Source organism: Arachis stenosperma, chromosome 10 (genome assembly GCF_014773155.1).
Source record: "Arachis stenosperma cultivar V10309 chromosome 10, arast.V10309.gnm1.PFL2, whole genome shotgun sequence".
Taxonomy (NCBI): domain Eukaryota; kingdom Viridiplantae; phylum Streptophyta; class Magnoliopsida; order Fabales; family Fabaceae; genus Arachis; species Arachis stenosperma.
The window spans coordinates 107,487,084-107,508,287 of record NC_080386.1 but is presented as its reverse complement, the minus strand read 5'-3'; the positions used below and the strand labels follow the sequence as shown (position 1 = coordinate 107,508,287).

At 39.0% G+C, this 21,204-nt stretch overlaps 1 pseudogene; it reads right to left on the bottom strand.

Annotated features, from left to right (window-relative positions):
- Positions 1-355: 355 nt before the first annotated feature.
- LOC130957435 (uncharacterized) lies at positions 356-6,499 on the bottom strand (annotated as a pseudogene).
- Between the last annotated feature and the right edge of the window lie 14,705 nt (positions 6,500-21,204).

Below are 21,204 nucleotides of genomic sequence, written 5' to 3'. Positions count from 1 at the left end.
CCACGCAGATCACCTTAGCGTTGGATCCTCCAATCTTTCTCATGCAACAAGTGAAGCAAATCACTCACCTCACTTCTCACACAATAAAAGTGCTTAAAAGCAATTGAAATTTATTCATCAAAGTTGTGTAAATTGTCTCACCAAAGATATTTAAATAGCACCTAACAATTAACTAAAAGATAAGATAACTAATTTAAATCAGATTTGATCTTATTGGATTAGATCAGATTTGATTTAAATTTAAAATCCCTAAAATACTACTAAGCATAACAGATTTAAAATAAGTCTTCTAACAAACTTTTGACCACATAACAAACTAAAACAAGAGTCTAGAATTTTGAAATTTAAAAATAAATTATGCCTCCCACTGAATTCGGAAAGCATTATTGGGCTTCTTACTGTCCTGACTTAGCCCAATGGGCCTTGCCCATTCTTCCTTGGTTAGAACTTGATGTAACTCCATATGCACAAGTGCTGCCAGGTTTCCAAAACTCTCTTTGAGCTTCTTTGCACGTGCTCTAGTGATGGGGCCTTCTGGAAGTGTGAAATTCCCATTTTGCCCTTGTGTCTTAGAATGCCCCTGTTGTCTTTTCGAGCATGTATCATTCCCTCCTTCCTCAAAAAGATTTGTCCTCGAATTTGTGTCCATATCAAAAGGAGAGAGATCAGAAACATTGAAAGTAGCAGAGACATTATACTCATCTGGTAGGTCAATCTTGTAGGCGTTGTCATTGATCTTCTCAAGCACTTGGAATGGGCCATCCCCTCTAGCATCAAGTTTAGTCTTCCTCTGAGCAGGAAATCTCTCCTTCCTCAAATGTACCCAAACCCAATCTCATGGTTCGAAGACTATATGCTTTCGGTTTTTGTTAACCCTTTCAGCCGTGGTTTTGTTCTTCCTCTCAATTAGGTCACGAGCCTTTGCATGTATTGCTTTAACTTTTTCAGCCTTGCTAGCTCCATCTAAACTAATAATATCACTTAAAGGTAAAGGCATTAAATCTAAGACAGTGAGAGGATTAAAACCATAGACAAGTTCAAAGGGTGAAAAACCAGTGGAAGAATGGATTGTCCTGTTACAAGCAAACTCAATAAAAGGTAAACAATCTTCCCATGTTTTCAAATTCTTACCAACAACAGCACGCTGATGCGTGAGCATCTTGTCTATCTTTTCCTAGTGAATTTACATCTAAATTATTGAGTTTAATTAAGAATTAATTATATTTTAGCCACTATGGATGCTATTTTGAGTTTTGTGCAATTTTATTTATTTTAGGTAGCATTCAGAGGGATTTGATGAAGTTTCTGCAGAGAAAAAGAAGAAATCAAAGAGATGACCAGCGAAGACCGACGCGGACGCATGGCTCACGCGACTGCGCGGAATAGAGAAATCGCAATGACGCGATCGCGTGCCTAACACGAACGCGTGGACTGGAATCTGCACAAATGACGCGAGCGTGTGGACGACGCGGACGCGTCACATGCGCGATCTGAAAAAATACAAATGACGCTGGGGTGATTTCTCGGCTGTTTTGACCCACTTTCTAGCCCAGAAAACACAGATTTGAAGCTGCAGAATGGACAAAGCAAGTGGTCCCCACCCATCAACTGAAAATCTGTTAATTAATTCGAATTTAAATTCAAATCTTATCTTTTAGGAAACGATATTATTTTTATTTTTAGATAATTAGATTTTAAATTAATGAGGATTAGTTATAAAAAGAGAAGACTTCTCTTCTATTAGAACATTAGATTAGAGGGATTCCATTAGGGAATTCTATACAAATTTACATTCTTCATTCCATGAGCAACTAAACCTCCACTGTTAAGGTTAGGAGCTCTGTCTATTTGTATGGATTGATTTTATTACTTTTTATATTTTAATTTATGTTTGGATTTATATTTAAGAATTGTTTTCGTTCTTTATCTTATGAATTTGGGTGGAACGGAAGTATGACCCTCTTTTTATTTGAGTTCTTGTAAAACTTGGAAAAGCTCTTTACTTGAACAACAGCTTGAAAACATATTCTCCTGAATTTTAATTATTTGGATTTAATGGGATACGTGACATATAATCCCCTTATTTTTGGGTAATTAGAGTTTTTGTGGCATGCAAACTGAAAATTGATTTTTACCCTCTAATTGAAATTAATTAATTGACCAAGGAATTGGCAGTTGATGAATTTTAGAGGAGACTAGGAAGGTCTAAGGAATTAGGGTCTAGTCACATATAGTTTGCCATAAATTAAATCCTACATAATTAAAATAGTTAGTAAGAAAAGTTAATTCGGAAAAATAGATAACTCTGAAGCCTTAACTGTGTATCCATATTTTATTTTTATTGTCTATACTTTTGATATTTTGAATTCAAACTTAAACCTTTTAAACATCTCAAAACCAATTTCTGCTTGCCTAACTAAGCCAATCAATCAATCATTGTTGCTTGATCCATCAATCCTCGTGGAATCGACCCTTACTCACGTAAGGTATTACTTGGTACGACCCGGTGCACTTGCCGGTTAGTAAGTGTGGGTTATAAAAAATGCACCACACGCAATAAGGTTCCCAATGTCCTATTTACGACTTCAGTTTGACCATCAGTTTGAGGGTGACAAGTAGTTGAGTATAACAATTTTGTTCCCAGCTTACTCCACAAAACTTTCCAAAAGTGACTTAAGAATTTGACATCACGATCAGAAACAATAGTTTGGGGAACACCATGTAAGCGCACAACTTCTCGAAAAAATAGGTCAGCAATATGTGTGGCATCATCAGTTTTATGGCAAGCAATGAAATGAGCCATTTTACTAAATCTATCTACCACAACAAAAATGCTATCTTGACCTCTCCTAGTTCTAGGTAAACCGAGAACAAAATCCATAGAAATATCAACCCATGGATGCACAGGAACAGGTAAAGGAGTATACAAACCATGTGGTAAAGACTTAGATTTAGCTTGTTTACATGCAATGCATTTAGCACAAAATTTCTCAACATCTTTACGCATGTGGGACCAGTAAAAATGCTCAGATAAAACATCCAAAGTCTTATGCACACCAAAATGACCCATCAAACCCCCACTATGTGATTCTAGAACAAGTAACTCCCTAATAGAACAAGTAGGTACACAAATTCTATTACCCCGAAAAAGAAAGCCATCATGCTTATAGAATTTGTTATATGCACCATGTTCACATACAGCATAGATAGAGGCAAAAGCTGAATCAGTTGCATACAATTCCTTCATACACTCAAAACCTAACAGTTTAGAAATAAGGGTTGTGATTAAGGAATACCTTCTAGATAATGCATCAGTAACCACATTCTCTTTACCTTGCTTATAGGCGATTATATATGGAAAGGATTCAAGAAATTCTATCCATTTTACATGTCTCTTGTTCAGCTTCCCTTGGCCCTTCAAGTGTTTGAGGGATTCATGGTCAGTATGTACCACAAATTCCTTAGGTAGCAAATAATGCTGCCACACTTCCAAAGCTCGCACCAAGGCATAAAGCTCTTTATCATAAGTGGAGTAGTTAAAGCGGGCCCCATTCAACTTCTCACTGAAATAGCCAATTGCTCGCTTTTCCTGCATCAAAACAGCACCTATACCAATTCCGAAAGCATCACATTCGATTTCAAAAGTTTTAAAAAAATCTGGTAAAATAAGAATGGGGGCAGAACACAATAATTCTTTCAAGGTGTTAAAGGCAAATTCTTGTTCCTGATCCCATTTAAAGTTGACATGTTTCTTGATGATATCAGTTAAAGGTGCAGCAATAGTAGAAAAATCTTTAACAAACCTCCAATAAAAACCCGCAAGACCATGAAAACTTCTAACATCAGAGACACTCTGCGGTGTGGGCCATTCTCTAATAGCCTTCACCTTCTCGTCATCTACCTCAATTCCTACAGAACTTATCACAAAACCTAGGAATACGACTTTACTCAGACAAAACGAGCACTTTTGGAGATTAGCATACAATTTTTCCTTTCTAAGTACCTCTAAAACAGATTGAACATGCAAAATATGATCATCAAGACATTTACTGTAGATAATGATATCATCAAAATAAACAACCACAAATTTACCTAAAAACTCTCGCAAAACATGATTCATTAGTCTCATAAATGTACTAGGTGCATTAGTCAAACCAAATGGCATAACTAACCACCCATACAAACCATATTTAGTTTTGAAAGCTGTTTTCCATTCATCACCAAGTTTCATTCGTATTTGATGATAACCACTCCTTAAATCTATTTTAGTAAAAATAACAGAACCATGCAATTCATCAAGCATATCATCAAGTCTAGGAATAGGATGGCGATACTTTACCGTAATCTTATTTACAGCTCTGCAGTCAAAACACATCCTCCATGAGCCATCCTTCTTGGGCACCAATAGTACCAAAACAGCACAAGGACTCATGTTTTCTCTCATAAAACCCTTAGCCAAAAGGTCCTCGACTTGCCATTGCAGTTCCTTCGTCTCCTCAGGATTGGTCTGGTAAGCTGGCCGGTTAGGAATGCTTGATCTGGGGACAAAGTCAATCTGATGTTCAATGTCTCGTAATGAAAGTAAACCTGAGGGCTTCTCATCCGAAAATACATCGCCAAATTCATGCAAGAGTGAAATAAAAGTGCTAGGCAGGTTATGGTTAGTTTCAATAGTAGAAAGTAAAGACTCTCTAAATCGTACTAACACCAATGTTTTTTTCCCTAAACTAGCATGCTTCAGATCCCTCTCTTTGGCATAAAAACATATTTTGTGAGCACTCTCACTCTCCACAGATGCTTCTCTTTTAGAACTCTCTTTTTCACTCAGACCCTGACTCTTTTTCTCACACGTTTCATCTCTCAAAGCCCTCTCTTTACCCTCTTGTTTTTCAATTTTCTCACATCATAAAGACTCTTTAGTAGATTTGTGCATGCTTAGTTGCTCCAGGTACACTTCTTTAGGTGTCAAAGGTGCAAGGGTAATCTTCTTCCCAAGATAAGTAAAGGAGTATCAGTTTGTGAAACCATCATGGACCACCTTCCTATCATACTGCCATGGACGTCCTAGGAGTAGATGACATGCCTGCATGGGAACCACATCACAAAGTACCTCTTCACTATATCTCCCAATAGAGAACTGTATGCGGGCTTGCTTCATAACCTTCAACTCACCAACATCACTTAGCCACTCCAGTTTGTAAGGGTTAGGGTGTTTGGTGCATTTCAACCCCAATTTTATGATCAAAGTAGAGCTAGCAATGTTTGTATGACTTCCAGCATCAATGATCATAAGTCCAACCTTACCTCCTAATAAAACTTTTGTATGAAAGATGTTCTCTCGCTGTTCTAGACGATCATCCTTGGCCTGTACATTTAAGATCTGCCTAGTAACAAGGGTCTCGCCACTAACAGCATACTCAACTATATCTTCATTATCTGTAGCATCATCCGCATGTGGCGTGTCTTCATACCCATCTGAGTTATTAGATTCTGAGAAAATATCATTTGCTTTAATTACCATGGTCCTTTTATTTGGACACTCGGAAGCATAATAGCGTAATCCACGGCACTTAAAGCAGGTAATATCACGATGCCGTGCAGGAGGTTTAGAAGTGGAATTAGGTGTGTGCAGCTTCCTGTGCTACTCTGTGGGCTTCTCCTTTGATTCGGTAGGTTTGGATCCAGTCTTCTCCCTGAAATTAGCACCTCTCGAATCCCACCTTGAAGTAGAATTACGCAGCCCTTTCGCCTTTTACTGTCTTTCCACTTTGATAGCTAGGTTCACCCAGTCTTCCATAGTCACAAATGGGAGATGTTCTACAGTATTTGCAATGTCTCGGTTCAGCCCACTCAAGAAACGTGCCATAGTAGCCTCAGACTCCTCTTCAATGTTTGCTTGGATTAGTAGCATCTCTATCTCTTTATGATACTCATCTACAGACTTAGAACCTTGGTATAACCGTTGGAGCCGTTGATGTAGCTCCTTGTAATAATAAGAAGGAACAAACTGTTGTTGCATGACCTTCTTCATCTTTTCCCAAGACAGAATTGGTGGTTTTTCATTCTGCCTGCTCTGTTTGTCCAGCTCGGCCCACCAGACAAAGGCATAATCTGAGAATTCGATAGCCGCTAGCCTTACCTTTTTTACATTTGTGTAGTTATGACACTGAAATAGGAGCTCTACCTTGCATTCCCATTCCAGGTACGCCTCAGGGTCACTTCTGCCTTTAAATTCTGGGATGCGCATCTTGATAGCATTAAGGTTATTATCAACATCTACCGGTTGTCTATGATGTCGGGATCTGGATGAAGTCTCCTCCTCAGACTCCGTAGAATCATTATGAATAGATTCTCGTGACCGTGCTTTTCGCCTAGGGGAAAAAGAGTTAATTTGAGAATCCATGCCATCAAGACGTTGTTGAATCCCTGTAAGGATGCTGGCAAATGCGTTGAGGTGGAAAGTTAGTTGTGGATCGGGGTTCCCTTCAGTGTTAGCCATCAATGAACCTGTAAAAGAAAAGACCTTGCAACACTCTTCTCACGTGTATCACTCGAAATAGGACACTCGTGTTTCACTCAATACGTGGCTTTTACCCTCTGATGAGCTTACCACTCTTGCCTTTTTCCACTCTTGGATTGCCTTAACAAGTTGCACTTCGGAAGATGAGGAATTGAGATACCAAACTAAGATAATCTGAATGATAGAAACGTTCAACTTGACAAGAAGACAATTAAAGTATGTGAAAAAAAAGGAAACAAGGAGTGATACTAGGATGACAAAAACTAGCAAAATTGGATCCTAAGTGGAACCTAAGGAAAATTTGAAAAGATAAACAACGGGAAAATTTAAAATTTCATTTTTTTTCTTTTTTTTTAAACGTTTATATTTTTTTTGTTAACTGGAATAAACAGAAATTGCAGTAATAGAATTTAAGGAAGAGTTTTTTTTCGTTTTTTTCTAATCTAAAGTAAATTGCAGAAATTGAAGAGAAAAAGAAAGAGATTAAACAAGACCCATGGAACGTGTAGATAAATAAGAATTTACCTACGACATGTAACTGATACCAGATGATAAGGAATTTAAAAGAGAATAGATAAATGGATTTTTCCTACTAGACCTCTAAGATACCTGCTCTTAGCAACTTAGGTCACCAGAAAGGATTCCCTACTAGACCTTCAAAAAACTTGTCCTTGACAACCTAGATCAGAGGGGCAAAAACTGAAAGAAACCACCACGCAGATCACCTTAGTGTTGGATCCTCCAATCTTCCTCATGCAACAAGTGAAGAAAATCACTCACCTCACTTCTCACACAATAAAAAGTGCTTAAAAGCAACTGAAATTTATTCATCAAAGTTGTGTAAATTGTCTCACCAAAGGTGTTTAAATAGGCACCTAACAATTAACTAAAAGATAAGATAACTAATTTAAATCAGATTTGATCTTATTGGATTAGATAAGATTTGATTTAAATTTAAAATCCCTAAAATACTACTAAGCATAACAGATTTAAAATAAGTCTTCTAACAAACTTTTGACCACATAACAAACTAAAACAAGAGTCTAGAATTTCGAAATTCAAAAATAAATCATGCCTCCCACTGAATTCGGAAAGCATTATTGGGCTTCTTGCTGTCTTGACTTAGCCCAATGGGCCTTGCCCATTCTTCCTTGGTTAGAACTTGATGTAACTCCATATGCACAAGCGCTGCCAGGTTTCCAAAACTCTCCTTGAGCTTCTTTGCACGTGCTCTAGTGATGGGGCCTTCTGGAAGTGTGAAATTCTCATTCTACCCTTTTGTCTTAGAATGCCCTTGTTGTCTTTTCGAGCATGTATCAGTTAGGTAGGATGAACTTAGTTTGTATTGGATTTTTACGTTTGGAAATTTTGTTGTTTTGAATGTGTTTGGTATGAATTTGTTTGTTGTATGCTGATGGCATTGATGTTTTTTTTACTAAACTGTATATGTGCTGCTCACTCAATTATGTTTGATTCGTATGAATTGATATGTGAATGGTGTTTATTTGTTGTTAAAATTCATTTGGACATTCATTTGATTGAGTGAATTTAGGAAATGTGCTAGTTTGCTGCTGAAATGCTACCAGAAATTGTTTGAATCTGTTTTCACTATTTATCTTTGGTACATTCGTTTAATTGATTTTGGTATTCCATTAATTTTGCTTTGAAATATTGTTGAGCTCAATTAATTGATTATCCGGCTAACAAATTCACTGTTTTGTTACTGAAAGCTAAGATTTTTGTTATTTTGTTTCATTAAGCTGCATTGTTTGATTTGGTGCAATAAGGCTTTATTTGACGGATTTTTGTGTCAATAGAACCTTGTTTACCAAACGGATTTGAAAAAGATGCCCTAAGGAAGCTTCATTGCAAATTTTGGTCATATCTTTGAATTCTTTTCTTGTTTTCAATTGTGATTTACTCATAAGCATTGAATGGCTTAAATTGACTTTCAAATTAACCAAAAGTTGGATTCTTTTGAGAACTAGAGCCTCTTTTGCAGGAATTCACAAGGTTGAGGATTCTTAACCTATGTGACTAGATTGATCCATTTTCACCATGCTTAAACTGCTTTAAGTCACATAGGGCATGAATTTTTCAATTCCTATTTCAAACTTGTGAATTTAATGCTTACTTGCAATTTGGTGTTTGAAATTTCCTCAACTGCTTTGTTAATCAATACTTTATCTTTTTAAACACCAAAATGCTTAAACTTATGCCAAGTGAATGTGACCATTTTTCATTTGATTATGTGCTATACACATACATTTACATCACTTGTTTTAGCATATTGCATTGTCGTGAAGTGAATGTGAGCCTGCTTGTTTTGAAACTCTTGAAACTTTTCAGAATTAAGGATCATACTTCTTATGCACATAACGCTTGACTTTTTTTTTCTTTTTCAACTAACTCTTTTTCTTTTTCTTTTTCTTCGTGCATAGCAACAATGTGTCCTTTACTTTCTTTTTCTCAATCAGGCAAGCTAATTTGCTTTGATGGATTCTAATGATTGGAATGAGATTTCTACTTAAGTTGCTTTGTCATTTCACTTATTCTTCCAATCAATTTTATTCCTTCTTTTCACTTCACTCATAATTGTGTTTTTGCCTTTATTTTTGTTATGCTGCTTGCTTATATTTCTGATTTATATACCGTAGATCACTTTTCATATCCCTGTTTCCTTTTATCCTTTTCAAGATGACTGACAGGAAGAGAAAGAGTAAGACAACTGGCCCGAGAAAGAGGAAAAGATCCTCACGGACCGCTGAAATAACGGAAGATTCATTATCAGAGAGACAGCTTAGTGAAAGGGACAAACCCAATCAAAAGACATCCTCCTTTGACCCGTCTAAGTTCACAAACCTCTACTCAGAGCTGAAGTTCCTACATTTTGTTGAGAAGTGGAGCCTCCATATTGAGAGGAAGCTTTAGATACCCCCAGAGCTGCAAAAATACACTGAGCATCAGATGGAGCAGCGGGGTTGGACATTCATGGATCGGGACCTAGTAGGAGTGAATGCATCTTGAGTCTGCGAATTCTACTGTGATTTTTACAGAGCGACCCTAGATGTAGTTCTCCTTCAAGGCAAGCAGATATTGATTACAGATGAGGTAATTAAAGAGGTCCTCTATTTTTGGCCTAAAATGGCCGAGAAAGATGCTTTTAAGAAGGTGGAAGAGGACATATAGATGATGACTTTTGATTGAGATGCAGTATTAAGAGTTATAGCCGTCCACCTCGATAGCCCTTGGATCTATGGGCGGTCGAAGCTAAGTCCGAAGGGCATAGCAATCAGATATCTCATAGTTGAGGCTAGGCTCTGGGATCAGATCCTAACCAACTATGTGATGCCTAGCACTCATGAGACAGAGATCACTTCAGATATGGATGTGCTTATCTGATGTGTCTTGGAAGGAAAGAAGCTGTACCTTCCAAGGGTCATTAGAAGGTATATAGCTCAGACACATCACATAGGCAACCTAGAATTCCTATGCCTGATTACACAGTTAGGTCTGCAAGTTGATGTAGTCTGGGAGGATGTGAATGAAAGGCCGACAGTTGTCAGTAGCAAGTGTAACACCCTACCACACAGAGTTTTACACCTAGGATGTAAAACAGAGGTGGCAAGGCACTACGACCTCTAAAAATAAAATTTTCATATATAATATAGTGAAAAAGGTTTATAATTAGAAGCCTTTGAAGAAAAGGAGGAAACAAAAAAATCGTTAAATTGAAAAGCGCAACACTCCGTGTACGATAACGTAAGCAAGATAACAATCGATATACTAAGAGTTCCAAAACACATGTAACAAGACTCAAGACTCAGCTCACGAAGATAAACCGTCCGAGTACATAGTTATACATATATAGATATATATAGGAAAAACCCAAAAGAAAACCCAGAATACAGAGTTACAAAACCCGAGTCTCCAAAATCACCTCTAAGAGGAATTAATACAGCATATATATAATGGGTGGAGACAATAAGCATCTAAACAAATACAAATAGCCAAAATAAACCCAAAAGTTAAAGATCTTCACAACATTAGAAGCTTCTAGAATGCTTTAGCAAGGTGTCGCCTGTCCTGCATCTGAAAACCACAAAACCCGCATGGGTGAGAACCGGAGGTTCTTAGCATGGTAATAGTGCCCACATATCTAACATATAATGTCCTGGAAAAGCCAAAGGCAATCATAGAATTTCCAACAGGTAATTAAAGCTTAAAATATAACTAAACCATAAAGAGAAAATAGGCAAGTAGTTAAGGGTCTTTAGAACTATCTAAAACTCCCCGTTCCAACTCCTCCGAACCTCCCAACCACCAACGGAACCAAATGCAACAAACACAGTTATTACAAATAGAGAAATTACAAATAGGATTCAAGTATAACAGATAATCAATAGTATTTAATTATGCAATCAGTTAGGCAATCCAAACAAGACATATAGATGCAAATGATGCATGCCTGTCCTAGTGGCTGATGAGTCTCATCTGTCGGTTATAGAGCCAACCCACAAGTCCTGGTAGCTAACCATTGGACGGTCCCTCTGTCGTGCATCCCCCAACTCGAGTAATTTTCAATCATAACATATTCATAATCATAATCATACAACACCCACTCTTGGTGCTTATCACGGGGGCGAGCTCATCCGGACCTTTCAGAGTGTCCGGCCATACTTAGGATATAGGGTCAGCAGATATCGAGTCTTAACCTAGAGCACGAGGTGGCTAGTCACTGCTTTCATCCAGGAAAACACGTATCTCAGATAATCATTTCACATCCATCCATACACATTCCATAATCATTCCTTATAACCATATCATTGCTCATCACAACCTGGGGAAAGTGGGACAAAACCATAACCCTTGCGTCCATCCGGGGAGCCTCTACACTAACCAACCTAGAGCAAGTGGGGCAAAACCACAACCCTTGCATTTGCCCAGGAGGTATGTTCTCATATGCCCATGAGGAACCAAGGAAGGGATCCTAACCTCCCACCATCTCGCTGGGGGCGATTTTACGATACTAGGAGGAACAAGGAAGGGGATCCTTACCTTCCACCATCTCTCTGGGGTCGCACTTTCGAGAAAGAGAGCTTTAGATACAGCAATCATTCACATTCACATTTTCATTCCCAGCCATAAATTACAATTTATCATAGCCATCCGGCTTGAAATCACAATTCATACCCAGCTGATGAGCGGATAATTTATACGCTTTTTGGCATTGTTTTTAGTATGTTTTTAGTATATTTTAGTTAGTTTTTATTATATTTTTATTAGTTTTTATTTAAAATTCACTTTTCTGGACTTTACTATGAGTTTGTGTGTTTTTCTGTGATTTCAGATATTTTCTGGCTGAAATTGAGGGACCTGAGCAAAAATCTGATTCAGAGGCTGAAAAGGACTGCAGATGCTGTTGGATTCTGACCTCCCTGCACTCGAAGTGGATTTTCTAGAGCTACAGAAGCCCAATTGGCGCGCTCTCAACTGGGTTGGAAAGCAGTCATCCTGGGCTTTCCAGCAATATATAATAGTCCATACTTTGTCCGAGATTTGATGGCCCAAACCGGCGTTCCAAATCAGCTCAAGACTGCCCGGCGTTAAATGCCCGAACTGGCACAGAAGTGGGAGTTAAACGCCCAAACTGGCACAAAAGCTAGTGTTTAACTCCAAGAAAAGTCTCTACACATGAAAGCTTCAATGCTCAGCCCAAGCACACACCAAGTGGGCCCGGAAGTGGATTTTTATGTCATTTACTCATTTCTGTAAACCCTAAGCTATTAGTTCTCTATAAATAAGACCTTTTGCTATTGTATTTTCATCTTGGTTCTTCTGGTTCCATCTTTGGGGCTGAAGCCAATGATCACCATTATCACTTATATATTTTCAACGGTGGATTTTCTACACACCATAGATTAAGGTGTGGAGCTCTGCTGTACCTCGAGTATTAATGCAATTACTATTGTTCTTCTATTCAATTCAGCTTATTCTTGTTCCAAGATATTCATTCGCACTCAAGAACTTGATGAATGTGATGATTATGTGACGCTCATCATCATTCTCACTTATGAACGCGTGCCTGACAACCACTTCCGTTCTACAAGCAAACAAGGCTTGAATGTGTATCTCTTGGATTCCTTAATCAAAATCTTCGTGGTATAAGCTAGAATTGATGGCGGCATTCTTGAGAATCCGGAAGGTCTAAACCTTGTATGTGGTATTCTGAGTAGGATTCAAGGATTGAATGACTGTGACGAGCTTCAAACTCGCGATTGTGGGGCGTTAGTGACAGACGCAAAAGAATCACTGGATTCTATTCCGACATGATCGAGAACCGACAGATGAATAGCCGTGCTGTGACAGAGCGCGTTGAACATTTTCACTGAGAGGATGGGACTGTAGCCATTGACAACGATGATGCCCAACATACAGCTTGCCATGGAAAGGAGTAAGAAGGATTGGATGAAGACAGTAGGAAAGCAGAGAGACGGAAGGGACAAAGCATCTCCATACGCTTATCTGAAATTCTCACCAATGAGTTACATAAGTATCTCTATCTTTATTTTATGTTTTATTCATCTTTTAATTATCAATCCTCCATAACTATTTGAATCCACCTGACTGAGATTTACAAGATGACCATAGCTTGCTTCATACCAACAATCTCCGTGGGATCGACCCTTACTCGCGTAAGGTTTATTACTTGGACGACCCAGTGCACTTGCTGGTTAGTTGTGCGAAGTTGTGATAAAGAGTTGAGATTGCAATTGAGTGTACCATGTTGATGGCGCCATTGGTGATCATAATTTTGTGCACCAAGTTTTTGGCGCCGTTGCCGGGGATTGTTTGAGTTTGGACAACTGACGGTTCATCTTGTTGCTTAGATTAGGTATTTTTCTTCAGAATTTTTAAGAATGAATTCTAGAGTTTCAAGGTGATGTTTTTATCATCACCAAAGCTGATTGATTTTCATCAATTTAGCTCTTGAATGTAATGTCCTGCTGAAGCTTGGCTAGCCATGTCTAATCTTTTTAGACTAAAGCTTTAGACTAACATTGCATGATTCTTAGAATTCTTATTAAAAATTTTGAATCTCTTTATTTTCTTTTCCATATAATTTTCGAAAAATCCAAAAAATTACAAAGTCATAAAAATAAAAAATATTTTATGTTTCTTGTTTGAGTCTAGTGTCTCATTTTAAGTTTGGTGTCATTTGCATGTTTCTGTTCTTCTTGCATTTTTCGAATTCATTCATATGTCTTCATTGATCTTCAAGTTGTTCTTGATGATTTACTTGCTCTGATCTTTAAATTCTCTTGTTTTGTGTGTTTTGTTGTTTCTCATATGCATTCTCAATTTGTTAGTGTCAGTAGTATACAAACTTCTAAGTTTGGTGTCTTGCATGCATTGTTTATTTGATTTTAGTTGCATTTTGATTATTCCTCATCATTAAGAATCCAAAAAATTTTTAATTTGTGTCTTTTCAAGTCAATAATACAGAGAATTGAAGATTCAGAACATACAGCAGAGGAATCACACAGAAAAAGCTGGGTGTTCAAAACGCCCAGTGAAGAAGAAAAACTGGCGTTTAACGCCCAAAAGGGTAGCATTTTAGGCGTTAAACGCCAGAATGGATACCATTCTGGGCGTTTAACGCCAGGATGGCACAAGAGGGAAGATTTTGTTTTTAATTCAAATTTTTTTCAAGTTTCCATAATTTTTCAAAATCAAATCTTTTTCAAATCATATCTTTTCAATCATATATTTTCAAAATCAATTTCTTTCCTTTTTCAAAAATACTTGCTAACAATTAATGATTTGATTCAACATTTCAAGTATGTTGCCTTTTCTATTGAGAAAGGTTTAATGTCTGAATCATATCTTTTAAATTTCTTGTTAGCCAAGTCATTAATTTTAAAAATTAAATCTTTTTAAATTATTTTTCAATCATATCTTTTCAATCATATCTTTTTTAAAACCATAACTTTTCAATCATATCTTCTCAGTCACATCTTTTTCAAAATAGTTTTCAAATTATATCTTTTTTATTTCTAATTTCAAAATCTTTTTCAAAAATCACTTTATTTCTTTCTCAATCTTAGTTTTCGAAAATCATCAATCAAATTTTCAAAATTTCTTTTAATTATTTTAAAATCTTTTACTTTAATTTCAAAAATTCTTCCCCTCTTCTCACATCCTTCTATTTATGGACTAACACTCCTCCACTATCAACAATTCGAACTCCATCTCTCTTGATAAGTTCGAATTCTTCTTCTACCTCCTCCTTCTATTCTTCTTTTCCTCTGACATCTCAAGGAATCTCTATACTGTGACATAGAGGATTCCATATTTTCTTGTTCTCTTCTCTTTCATATGAGCAGGAGCAAAGACAAAAGCATTCTTGTTGAGGCTAACCCTGAACCTGAAAGGACCTTGAAGCGAAAGCTAAGAGAAGCTAAAGCACTACTCTCTGTAGAGGACCTAACAAAAATCTTCAAACAAGAAGAACACATGGCAGCCGAAAACAACAACAATGCCAACAATGCAAGGAAGGTGCTGGGTGACTTTACTGCACCTACTCCCATCTTCTATGGGAGAAGCATTTCTATCCCTGCCATTGGAGCAAACAATTTTGAGCTTAAGCCTCAATTAGTTTCTCTAATACAACAGAATTGCAAGTTCCATGGACTTCCATTGGAAGATCCTCATCAGTTTTTAGCTAAATTCTTGCAAATCTGTGACACTGTCAAGACCAATGGGGTTGACCCTGAGGTCTACAGACTTATGCTATTCCCTTTTACTGTAAGAGACAGAGCTAGGATATGGTTGGACTCACAACCTAAAGAAAGCCTGAACTCTTGGGAAAAGCTAGTCAATGCCTTCTTGGCAAAGTTCTTTCCACCTCAAAAATTAAGCTTAGAGTGGAAGTCCAAACCTTCAGAAAGAAAGAAGGTGAATCCCTCTATGAAGCTTGGGAAAGATACAAACAATTGATCAGAAAGTGTCCGTTTGACATGCTTTCTGAATGGAGCATCATAGGTATCTTCTATGATGGTCTGTCTGAACTGTCCAAGATATCATTGGATAGCTCTGCTGGAGGATCTCTTCATCTGAAGAAGACGCCTGCAGAAGCTCAAGAACTCATTAAAATGGTTGCAAATAACCAATTCATGTACACTTCTAAAAGGAATCCTGTGAACAATAGGACGAATCAGAAGAAAGGAGTTCTTGAGATTGATACTCTGAATGCCATATTGGCTCAAAATAAAATATTGACTCAGCAAGTCAATATGATTTCTCAAAGTCTGTCTGGAATGCAAGCTGCACCAGGCAATACTAAGGACGCTTCATCAGAAGAAGAAGCTTATGATCCTGAGAACCCATCAATAGAAGAGGTGAATTACATAGGAGAACCCTATGGAAACACCTATAATCCTTCATGGAGAAATCATCCAAATCTCTCATGGAAGGATCAACAGAGACCTCAACAAGTTTTCAACAACAATAATGGTGGAAGAAATAGGTTTAGCAATGGCAAGCCTTTTTCATCATCTTCTCAGCAACAGACAGATAATTCTAAGCAGAGTCACTCTGACTTAGCAACCATGGTCTCTGATCTAATCAAAACCACTCAAAGTTTCATGACTGAAACAAGGTCCTCCATTAGAAACTTGGAGGCACAAGTGGGTCAGCTGAGTAAGAGAGTTACTGAACTCCCTCCTAGCACTCTTCCAAGCAATACAAAAGAGAATCCAAAAGGAGAGTGTAAGGCCATCAACATGGCCGAAATTGGAGAGAAGGAAGAGGCAGTGATCGCCACTGAGGAAGACCTCAATGGACGTCCACTGGCCTCCAATGAGTTCCCTAATGAGGAACCATGGAAATCTGAGGCTCACACTGAGACCATAGAGATTCCATTGGATTTACTTCTGCCATTCATGAGCTCTGATGAGTATTCTTCTTCTGAAGAGGACGAAGATGTCACTGAAGAGCAAGTTGCTAAGTACCTTGGAGCAATCATGAAGCTAAATGACAAGTTATTTGGTAATGAGACATGGGAGGACGAACTCCCTTTGCTCACCAAAGAACTGGATGACTTGACTAGGCAGAGATTACCTCAAAAGAGACAGGACCCTGGGAAGTTCTCAATACCTTGTACATTAGGCACCATGACCTTCGAGAAGGCTCTGTGTGACCTAGGGTCAAGCATAAACCTCATGCCTCTCTCTGTAATGGAGAAGCTAGGGATCTTTGAGGTACAAGCTGCAAGAATCTCACTAGAGATGGCAGACAATTCAAGAAAACAAGCTTATGGACTTGTAGAGGATGTTCTGGTAAAGATTGAAGACCATTACATCCCTACTGATTTCATAGTCCTAGAGACTGGGAAGTGCATGGATGAATCCATCATCCTTGGCAGACCCTTCCTAGCCACAGCAAAGGCTGTGATTGATGTTGACAGAGGAAAATTGATCATTCAAGTGAATGAAGAATCCTTTGTGTTTAAGGCTCAAGGATATCCCTCTGTAACCATGGAGAGGAAGCATGAAGAGCTTCTCTCAAAGCAGAGTCAAACAGAGCCCCCACAGTCAAACTCTAAGTTTGGTGTTGGGAGGCCACAACCAAATTCTAAGTTTGGTGTTGAACCCCCACATTCAAACTCTAAGTTTGGTGTTGGGAGGTTCTAACATTGCTCTGAACATCTGTGAGGCTCCATGAGATCCCCCTGTCAAGCTACTGACATTAAAGAAGCGTTTGTTGGGAGGCAACCCAATGATATATTTATCTATTTTCCTTTTGTTATTTTATGTTTTCTGTAGGTTGATGATCATGTGAAGTCACAAAAACAATTGAAAAAGCAAAAACAGAATGAAAAAACAGAATGAAAAATAGCACACCCTGGAAGAAAAACTTGCTGGCGTCTAAACGCCAGTAAGGGCAGCAAATGGGTGTTTAACACCCAGTCTGGCACCATTCTGGGTGTTTAACGCCAGAAAGGGGCACCAGACTGGCGTTTAACGCCAGGAATGGGCATGAAGCTGGCGTTAAACGCCAGAAAGGGGCAGCAGCCCGGCGTTTAACACTAGGATTGGCAGAAAAGGGCATTTTTGCATGCCACTTGGTGCAGGGATGAGATATCCATGACACCTTAGGATCTGTGGACCCCACAGGATCCCCACCTACCCGACCACTCTCTCTCTTCTTTACCCATTCACCAATCACCTCAATACCTCTTCTCCAAAAATCCCTCATTTATCAAATCCCACCATTCTCTTCACCACTCACATCCATCCTTCATAAAACCCCACCTACCTCACCATCCAAATTCAAACCACTTTCCCTCCCAAACCCACCCATAATGGCCGAACCCTACCCCCCTCTCCACCCCTATATAAACCCTTCTTCACTCCTTCATTTTCACACAACCTAAACACTACTTCTCCCCCTTGGCCGAACCACAAAGCCCCCTCCATCTCCTCTTTTTCTTCTTCTTCTACTCTCTTCTTTCTTCTTTTGCTCGAGGACGAGCAAACCTTCTAGGTTTGGTGTGGTAAAAGCATTGCTTTTCGTTTTTCCATAACCATTTATGGCATCTAAGGCCGGAGAAACCTCTAAAAAGAGGAAAGGGAAGGCAAAAGCTTCCACCTCTGAGTCATGAGAGATGGAGAGATTCATCTCAAGTGTGCATCAAGACCACTTCTATGAAGTTGTGGCCATGAAGAAGGTGATCCCCGAGGTCCCTTTCAAACTCAAAAAGTGTGAATATCCGGAGATCCGACATGAGATCCAAAGAAGAGGTTGGGAAGTTCTTACCAACCCAATTCAACAAGTCAAAATCTTAATGGTTCAAGAGTTCTATGCCAATGCATGGATCACCAAGAACCATGATCAAAGTGTGAACCCGGACCCAAAGAATTGGCTTACAATGGTTCGGGAGAAATGCTTAGATTTTAGTCCGGAAAATGTAAGGTTGGCATTCAACTTGCCCATGATGCAAGGAGATGAACATCCTTACACTAGAAAGGTCAACTTTGATCAAAGGTTGGACCAAGTCTTCACAGACATTTGTGAAGAGGGCGCTCAATGGAAGAGAGATTCAAGAGGGAAGCCGGTTCAACTGAGAAGGCATGACCTCAAGCCCGTGGCTAGGGGATGGTTGGAGTTTATCCAACGCTCAATCATTTCCACTAGCAACCGGTCCGAAGTTACTATAGACCGAGCTATCATGATTCATAGCATTATGATAGGAGAGGAAGTAGAAGTTCATGAGGTTATATCCCAAGAACTTTATAAGGTGGCGGACAAGTCCTCTACCTTGGCAAGGTTAGCCTTCCCTCATCTCATTTGTCACCTCTGTAATTCAGTTGGAATTAACATAGAGGGAGACATCCTCATTGATGAGGACAAGCCCATCACTAAGAAGAGGATGGAGCAAACAAGAGATACCACTCATGGACATGAGGAAATTCCTCACCATGAAATCCCTGAGATGCCTAAGGGATGCACTTTTCTCTATAAAACTATTGGGAGCAAATCAACACCTCCCTAGGAGAATTGAGTTCCAACATGGGACGACTAAGGGTGGAGCACCAAGAACATTCCATCCTCCTCCATGAAATTAGAGAAGATCAAAGAATCATGAGAGAGGAGCAACAAAGGCAAGGAAGAGACATTGAGGAGCTCAAGCACTCCATAAGATCTTCAAGAGGAAGAACAAGCCACCATCACTAAGGTGGACCCGTTCTTTAATCTCCTTGTTCTTTAATTTTCTGTTTTTCGAATTTTTTATGCTTATGTTTATTTATGTTTGTATCTTATGATCATTAGTGTCTTAGTGTCTATGCCTTAAAGTTATGAATGTCCTATGAATCCATCACCTTTCTTAAATGAAAAATGTTCTTAATTGAAAAAGAGAAGAATTGCATGAATTTCGAATTTTATAACAGATTAATTATTTTGATGTGGTGGCAATACTTTTGACTTCTGAATGTATGCTTGAACAGTGCATATGTCTTTTGAATTTGTTGTTCATGAATGTTAAAATTGTTGGCTCTTGAAAGAATGATGGAAAAGGAGAAATGTTACTGAAGATCTAAAAAATCATCAAATTGATTCTTGAAGCAAGAAAAAGCAGTGAATTCAAAAAAAAAAAGAGAAAAAAAAGAGCAAGCAGAAAAAGCCAATAGCCCTTTAAACAAAAAGGTAAGGGTAAAAATAAAAAGGATCCAAGGCTTTGAGCATTAGTGGATAGGAGGGCCTACAGGAATAACATCCTGGCCTAAGCGGCTAAACCAAGCTGTCCCTAACCATGTGCTTGTGGCGTGAAGGTGTCAAGTGAAAACTTGAGACTGAGCGGTTAAAATCGTGATCCGAAGCAAAAAGAGTGTGCTTAAGAACCTTGGACACCTCTAATTGGGGACTCTAGCAAAGCTGAGTCACAATCTGAAAACGTTCACCCAGTTATGTGTCTGTGGCATGGATGTATCCGGTAGTAATACTGGAAAACAGAGTGCTTTGGGCCACGGCCAAGACTCATGAAGTAGCTGTGTTCAAGAATCAACATACTTAACTAGGAGAATCAATAACACTATTGATGCAAATGCATATTTGCATTATTAGTTAGTTAGCTTAGTTAGTTTTAGCTTAATTTCACTCATTTTCTCTAAATAAACAAGTCCTTTTATGAGTTTTGTTTCCATGCATGATGATATTAAGGAACATGTTAATTCTAGCCAAATTCATGCAAATGATTTAAGGAATGCATATATGAATGAGTATGAATGAATCTCATGAAATTTATTGCTTGAATTGGTAAGACTTTGAAGCTATTTTCCTTGTTGATGATAGGTGATGAAACAAGGAGGCATGGAAGCAAGAATGATGCAAGCTGGGCAAAGTTGGCGTTGCCAACTTGGAATCCACGTTGCCAACTCCACAACACAAGGCAAGCTTGGTCCTGGAGGCAACCAAGGCAAGAGTTGGCGTTGCCAACTTGGAATCCACGTTGCCAACTCCACAACACAAGGCAAGCTTGGTCCTGGAGGCAACCAAGGCAAGGAGTTGGCGTTGCCAACTTGGGATTGGCGTTGCCAACGCCACACACAAGACTAAGCAACATCCAAGTTGCCAACGCCCATCACATGCAACATCCAAGTTGCCAACGCCCATCACATGCAACATCCAAGTTGCCAACGCCAAGACTAGGCAACATTCAAGTTGCCAACGCCAGCTTCTATGGGCGTGTTCACTGGCAACGTGGGAAGCAATGCCTGGAGCTAGGAAAGGAGGCTCGAGCACGTTGCCAACTCAAGATGGGCATTGCCAACGCCACACAACCAAGCAAACTTGGCCCTGGAAGCAAGGTTGGCGTTGCCAACTTTAGAACCAAGTTGCCAACGCCACACACACAAGACACAAGCAAGGAACTTGGCCCTGGAGGAAGACAAGAAGCAAAGTTGGCGTTGCCAACTTGAGAGTGGCGTTGCCAACGCCACACACACAAGCAATTTTGGCACTAATATGGAAGCTCGAGCACGTTGTTTGAGCTAGGAAGCATTGGCGTTTTTGAGGACAACGCAGGTTAACAACGCCACACTATCAAGCTTGGCCCTGGAAGAAGCAAAGTTGGCGTTGCCAACTTGAATCTGGCGTTGCCAACGCCACACACAAGCAAGGCA